The following is a 6,862-nucleotide window of genomic DNA, read 5'->3' as shown; positions in this document are numbered from 1 at the left end:
CATTTAGTAGCTTTCGCCTTTACTGCTAAAGTGTTTGTACAAGAGCAATACTGAAACAGTGTGCAAGCTTTATTTTTGATCAGAGCTACCAAAACATTATGAAAACATAACTACTGAGTTCGTTTTTGTGATATAATTTTCTCCTCCCAAAACTAGAGCAGGACTGTCCTTTAAGGAGTGCAACACATCATCATAAATGGTGACAAACTGAGTAGTGAAATATAACTTAATATGCTGTCTTTTTCAATTACTGTATGCAGATGATTTTGCCCATGTAATGGCACGTAACAACATTTTTATTAGAAGTGAAACAACCCTTTATCCCTTGTATAACAAAACCATTGGTGGCTGTTTTGCTCAAATGTTGGGTATAGTGTTTGTTACAGGAAATCAAAATGTCTGAATAGGAATGGTTTTCTTTGATACATACTGGTATACTGCCTAGCACAATGTGGTCTTTGATTCAGAAATGGGTACAACTATAATAGATAAGCAATGAAAGATAAATAAACAGTAAGAATTGTAATTGTTGGTGTTTGTATTATTAATGCACAAACTGCCTCAAAGATATTCAGCCGTCTCACTTGTATCCTCTTGTACCAATTGATCCTCTGCCATTCTTTCTTCGACAATTAGGCGAGGGTATGCAGCAAATTAGGATGAATTCCAGCTCTGCCCACATTATTTGATTGGTTCCTCCCATTCTCATTCAGTGTTTTATACACTCTTGATGAGGGAGTTGGAATTCATGCATCTGGCCCCGTAGCCGGGATAAATACAGCAGCAGCCCTCAAAGGCCTATTCTGAATGAGAGACAGACATTAAAAAAAAAAACAAACCCAACACCACACCCCCCCCCCCCCCGATGGTATAATGAGTTCAGTTTATACAGTAGCTGTATGAGCGTAAATGTCAGGGGTTTATTTTTCCCTTCTGACTTTGCTTTGCTTGTCCTCACAAACCTTTCTGGCAGGATGGGTCATTTCCTAAATAATCTCAGCAGTCCAGAACCAATAGTATCCTCAATCAAATCACACCCTGCTGGTCCCTTTCACGTCAAAACTTTGAGGCATTCTAGTTCATTATCATTTACAGTTTCTCCACGACACATACAGTATTATTGTCAGTCAAGCCAGACTGTACGTCTTTTGATTTCGCTTGCATTCCTGGCTTGCTCAAGCTGGTCTTATTGAGATCACTGAAGAACATCATTTCCTTATTTAAATAGGATTTGCATTTCTCAGGCTTCTTTAACAGCCTCTCTTTTGAACATTGCTTTTTGAAGATTTGCCCTGACGTTCCTACCAAGCAAGTCTACAAAAGAGCATTGTGGGCTCCGAATGTCCTTCGCTCTGTTAGCCTAGTGGAGGGCATTATGACATGTGGGGTAAATAAAAGTTAACAGATAACAAGGACGCTAATACAGGGAAGCATTAAGATCTCTAGAGCAGCTCTACTGTAAAATCTCAGTGACAGTCCTGGGCTTCTGTCAAGCTAGAGCAGCTGCAGCAAATTGCTGATGATGTTAGTTCAAAATACCGTAGTGGTAAGTCCAGGCAAACATACACACAAACAAAGATCGATTGATTTGTGCTTTTGCATAAGCTCTCAAGGTGGTTAGTCTCCAGCCCTGTGCTCTAGGATTTCCCCTGAATTGAGTTTCCTTTCTGTTTAGGGCTGACTGATTTGGCTGGGACCCAAACCAACTTGAAATCAATGTGAGTGAGTGAAACTTCGCGCACAGGATTACTGATTAACTTAAACACAGTTTCAGAGCTGAGGTGCTGAGATGAAGATGCGTGGTCACATTCAAACCGCTTCTTCCTTTAGATCCTTTGGATCTACCCAGATGTATATATACCAGCTGGAGTCCTGGGCCAAAACATTTTGAATTGTACATGAATTCCGTTCATAGAGAATATTGAATTCCAGGAGTCGAATCAATCCACAGAAAGTAGGTCACCCCTGTAGCTGAAATTGCTGTGAGCTCTGTGCTTAGCCCAGGTCTTGCCTAATTGCCCAAACTAGGAACTATAACTGTGTCTGATCTATCACGTATGTCGTTATCTGTTCAAGCCTTATTCTCCCTGTAGAGATAATTTGGGGAATGATGTCCATAACTATTAGGCAATTCCTTATTTCCAGGACTGCGTGACCCACTTTGATCTTGTGGGTTAGTAGGTGGTGGAAGAAGAGATGAGATATTAACTTTATAGCTTCTCAGACAACCTCAGAAATTAAACTATTGTCCTGTATTATCATATATCTTTGTAATTCCTTTGTACTTCTGAACCCCAGGTCACAAACTAGCACACTATGAAGTGTTCAGCAATTTCCATACCATAAATCCTGCTAAGGATGAAAGATTCTCTTCTGAGTATTACTGTCCAATTTCTGTAACATCAGGATTAGCTTATTTAGGTAAGCTACTAAGTCTGTGACTGTTTAACCAAAAATTAACCTCAGAGTTTTGGGAAAATCTCTGAGTAACAGCTATTTCCAGAAATGCAGGGTTACTTGCTTTTTGTGGCAATGCTGTCTGCACTGAAAATTCCTTCCATTACCACTTCTTTGAGTAGCAGTGAACAATACTTGGACCAGATCCAAATCATATGCAGCACTGAGCATCAGTGATGATTTTTATGGGAAATACCTTTAAATATGGTATTTGATTCCTATTGAAAGAGCAAGTTCTTGGGGTTCATTAGGAATTAATTTTTGTTCTACAGAAAAGGACAAAAGCAAAAAAAGTTGATTTTGAAAATAAAACACTGAACCAAGAAAACTTTGAAAACATGCGAGTTCATATAACAAAACATAGGAAAACTCCAACCTGAATATTCTGAGTATATTGACAAGCCCAGACAAAAATAAAATAAATTTTAAAAAAATGGTTGAGACCATAACATTTTTACATTCAGTAAAAAAATTAATTTTAATAAAATATATATTTCTTGAGGACGTTCCTATCTAACACAAACAAAAATGGGAACAAACCCAAAACAAACAAAAGCCTATAAAATACCTAAAACGCTACTTCATCAGCCCGAAGCACAAGTTGCATGAATACTGCAAAAATAACTGTACTGTGTGGCTTATTCATATGTTGTTGGAAACCCATCTAGCCCTGTAGAGAAACTGGCCCCCTAAAAGACATTAAATAACAATCTACCAATTTACCAGTCTCAAGTTGATATTATGCACGTTGTACCTGCATTTCCAAAAATAAAGGGGTCATGCACTTTCTTCTTTAAAAGGGCACATGGAGATTCTTAATGAAAAGCTGCTGAGAATCTAAAGCAGTTAAAGGCAACTGTGACTAGAGGAAACCAATTTGTAACCATTGGTTTCACAGCAGGCTGTCATCTCTCTGCCTCTATTCATTTGCTTGTTTTCTGGTTCAGTAAAAACTCTGTTCTACTATTATGATTTAATGGCATGGTAATCTTTATAAACCTACTAGATTTTTCTGGAATATATTTAAGAAAAATAAATGTATAGGGGCTGGTGGCATACTCCTTAATTAAGATTCCCCGGGCGTGCAGGCAGGCGCGTGTTTGGAATCCAAAACCGTTCACACTTCCTACTCACAAACAAGGCTCTGGTTGGAGGTAAGAAGCTGATGATAATGTTTCCTAACACCCCACATTTTAATACAAAAAAAAAAAAAAGATTAAAAAAAATTCCAAGCGAGAAGTATTTTAACACAGATTTGAAATCTCAGACATGTCGGTGACTCTCAGAGTGATAATGAGGAGTTATGCTGCTACGCTCGCATGGTCTGGAGCAAAACAGAGGGTTACTCGAAGTCGTGAACATGGGCTGCAGGGGTGAGGGGATGCAGCTGGACCACTTCTCACAGCACTTCCCGTGTAACCTTCAAGGAAATTCACTTCTGGAAGTGAGGGCTCACAAAGACACACAGACACGAGCTTAGAAATGCCACCAATAGTGGATTTGCCAGGGGAAATGAACTGCTTTCCAGCTGTCAAGTGAAAGTGCTGTGACAGAGGTGTACTCTAATTAAACAAAGATGATGCAGTTTCTACTTTCTTCCATTCAGGATAAACACCATGCCAGGACAAAGATCAGAAAAATAAAAAAGGAGCAGAAACTAAAACATCACAACTGTCCACCAAAAGAAACTTCAGTGGCAAAACCTATGGCAAACTGTCATGAATACAATTGTGCATGATAAGGAAAACAGTGAAAAACATTCCCTATTTCCTCATCCCTTCTTCTCTGACACAATAAAGCCAAAATTTGCCCTAAGAAGCTTCTGGAGGGGTGGGGGGGTGGGGTGTGTGGGGTGTGTGTGGGGGAAGGGGGCATTAATCTAGATTGGTCATTACTGTTGTTAGCATTTCTTAGGTTCTGGGTATTGTTCGTATTATTACAGAATAAAGGAGATGCCTTCAATCATGCAGAAGCCCAGGGCTCTGGCTGGCACTCCGCTGGCTGTCTGGGCAGCGTTAGCTACCTTCCGCCTTCCTTCCCAGGGAAAGGTGGTAGGGGCACAGGCAGGAATATATAAAGAAGCTTTTCTCACACTTGTTCATGCTTTTCCTAAGTTGGCAGCCTAGAATCGAGGAAGAAAGATAGTTACCAACACTACAAAATATTTCCTAATATTTTTAATCCATCCTCGCAAGCCTATTAGCTTGTGAGAACATTTTATCGTGCCTTGCCCACATCTCCAGAAATCGCTGTTTGTGAAATCAAACAGATCACTTTGGCTGATTGCACAGTAAATCAGTGGCACAGCATTACTTACATACCATTCATTGCATACTTTAAAATGTCAACCTCATTTTCTCTCTGAGACAAACAACACAATAGTCTCCAAAAATGTCAAGTTTGGCTTGTTTTTCATCCCTCTGCCTTCACACTGAATGGACAAACAACCTGGTCACACACAAACTCCTCCCTCAGAATGTCCTGAAAGTGTCAGCAGCTTTCCCAGAAATAATGTTAAAAGCCGCATGATGTTATTGATCTACTTGGAGAATGCCAAAAGCCATAAACATTTATAAAAAAAAAAAAGTCACAGTAAATGAAGACTAAAGGATGAGAAAATAAAATCTACATATTATTCCATATCAGCCATACAAGCACTCAATAAATTTTTGAGGCCTTATGTCAGTCTCCGATCCACTGATTCCTTTAGCGTTTTGCATGACACAGATCTGTTGGTACAAAACCAACATAAAGCTCACGCAGCTCACAGGCCCATTTAAGTCAATTTTTACAGCAGTGAATATCACCAACCGAATGTTCAACCTGTGAAAGCAACCAGAAAAAAACAAAATCGAAAATCTAAGTAGGTTTCTACTGTATTTTTTCTTGCTATATTTCAATTTACAGTTGGCCTTAGGGAGAAAATCAACATGACCAAATTACAGCTGGCAATACTGAAAAAAATTTTAAAGACATTTTCTGGATATATGCCAACCTATTCATAGTAAAATAAGAGAAAACAGTGAAACAGACATGGAAGTAGTAAAAAGCTTTGAGGAGACACTGCTGCTTGTAACTCTGCTCTTTACTTACTCAGGCCAGATGCTGAAGGGAAGTTTTGGAGAGTCTCCCCCTCCCAGAATGGATTTTGCAGCTAAAAGACCCACCCTCCAGAGGGGCAGCCACCCGGAGCTTTTTGAAAAAAGCAGTGCCTTTCCCTACCTGCTATCTTACCAACCACAGCTTCAATGCCAGTAATAACAATTTGTCCCAAAAAACCTTGGCATTTTGTCTATGTAAAATCACCTGGACTGACTGTCACTGAGTCACAAAAGGAAACGAACTGAACAGTAACACGAGCGGTGAGGGTTTCACGTCATGGGTAATATCACAGTCTGCATCGGGAAAAATAGTTCCTCAGTCCCTTCTATACTGAGAACTAATATCTTTCCCTTTGCTCTTTACTTTGATGTCTGCGCTGATGCTGTCACTTTGTTAATACAGTTTCATGACTGAAAATTAACACAATTGGGAAATAATGGAACATTTCCTCCAGATACAACTCATTCTGTGTGAAAAGAGAAGAAACTTTAACCCAAATTCCTCTTGCTGCCCCGTTCCTTCTGAGTGTTGGGAGAACTGCTCCAACTGCAACTTTCTAACAGCTCTTCAGTTTTTTTCTCCCTCATTTACCTTCTAGTCAGTAAATCTATTATTGGTAGAATGCATTGGCCTGGGCTAAGCTTATTCCCGTTATCAACATTTCTCCTATTCTAAAAAGTATTTAAATGGTGACTAATAGCATTTGTCTTAATCATTTTTGCAATTAACTGTGCAAACCTATCTAGCTGAAAGATACGGAAATAATTAAAGTGGACATTTACATTCTTTTTCATTTTTCTTCTTTTCTTCTTTCCCGTTATCTTTGGCAAGACATTCCAGGGCTGCAAACACTTTTTTCCTGAAAAAAAATTCAGAGGTAAAAAAAGCATTTTCAGAAAGCACATTGGGAAAATTTTGCAGGCTATAAGCCCCCTTTCAGTTGTGCTACAGCATCTTTGTGCAACTCAAGGCATCTTTATCAAGCCCAGTCTTTACTGTAAATAGGAATAAGTCCAAAGTCTCTTATATTGTCAATTATTAATCGTTATTCAACTTTTTTATTTGTTTGCATTGCCTAAGTGTCTGAATCACAGGTCAAGATCCCACTCTGTTATGTTCTGTACAGACACAGCGATTTAGGCATATGCTTTTGGGTGCCTCCCAAATGGTTGCCTATTCCTATAACCTGGAAACACATAATGATTTTGCAAGAATAATGGCAACGCTTGCTGCTGTTCAGTCAGTCAGACTGTGCTTCCTCTTTCCACTTGCACTCCACAACCTCTGTAAGAACGAAGATAAA

At 39.2% G+C, this 6,862-nt stretch overlaps 1 long non-coding RNA gene across 10 annotated transcripts in view; it reads right to left on the bottom strand.

Moving 5' to 3' along the window:
- Positions 1–275: 275 nt before the first annotated feature.
- The window catches only part of LOC142600614 (uncharacterized), a 105,337-nt gene continuing 98,750 nt past the window's right edge, over positions 276–6,862 (bottom strand). For 9 of the 10 annotated variants that reach the window (XR_012834194.1, XR_012834193.1, XR_012834198.1 and 6 more), the window contains 3 exons: positions 6,342–6,418; positions 4,398–4,579; positions 276–803 (listed from right to left, as the gene is read on the bottom strand). This is a non-coding gene — a long non-coding RNA (uncharacterized LOC142600614). The remainder of the gene's footprint in view (positions 804–4,397; positions 4,580–6,341; positions 6,419–6,862) is intronic. The other variant, XR_012834202.1, reaches the window with a different exon arrangement.

Source organism: Balearica regulorum, chromosome 2 (assembly GCF_011004875.1).
Source record: "Balearica regulorum gibbericeps isolate bBalReg1 chromosome 2, bBalReg1.pri, whole genome shotgun sequence".
In the NCBI taxonomy this organism is placed as follows: Eukaryota; Metazoa; Chordata; class Aves; order Gruiformes; family Gruidae; genus Balearica; species Balearica regulorum.
The sequence above is the reverse complement of the archived record's forward strand: the minus strand, read 5'-3'. Positions and strand labels throughout refer to the sequence as shown.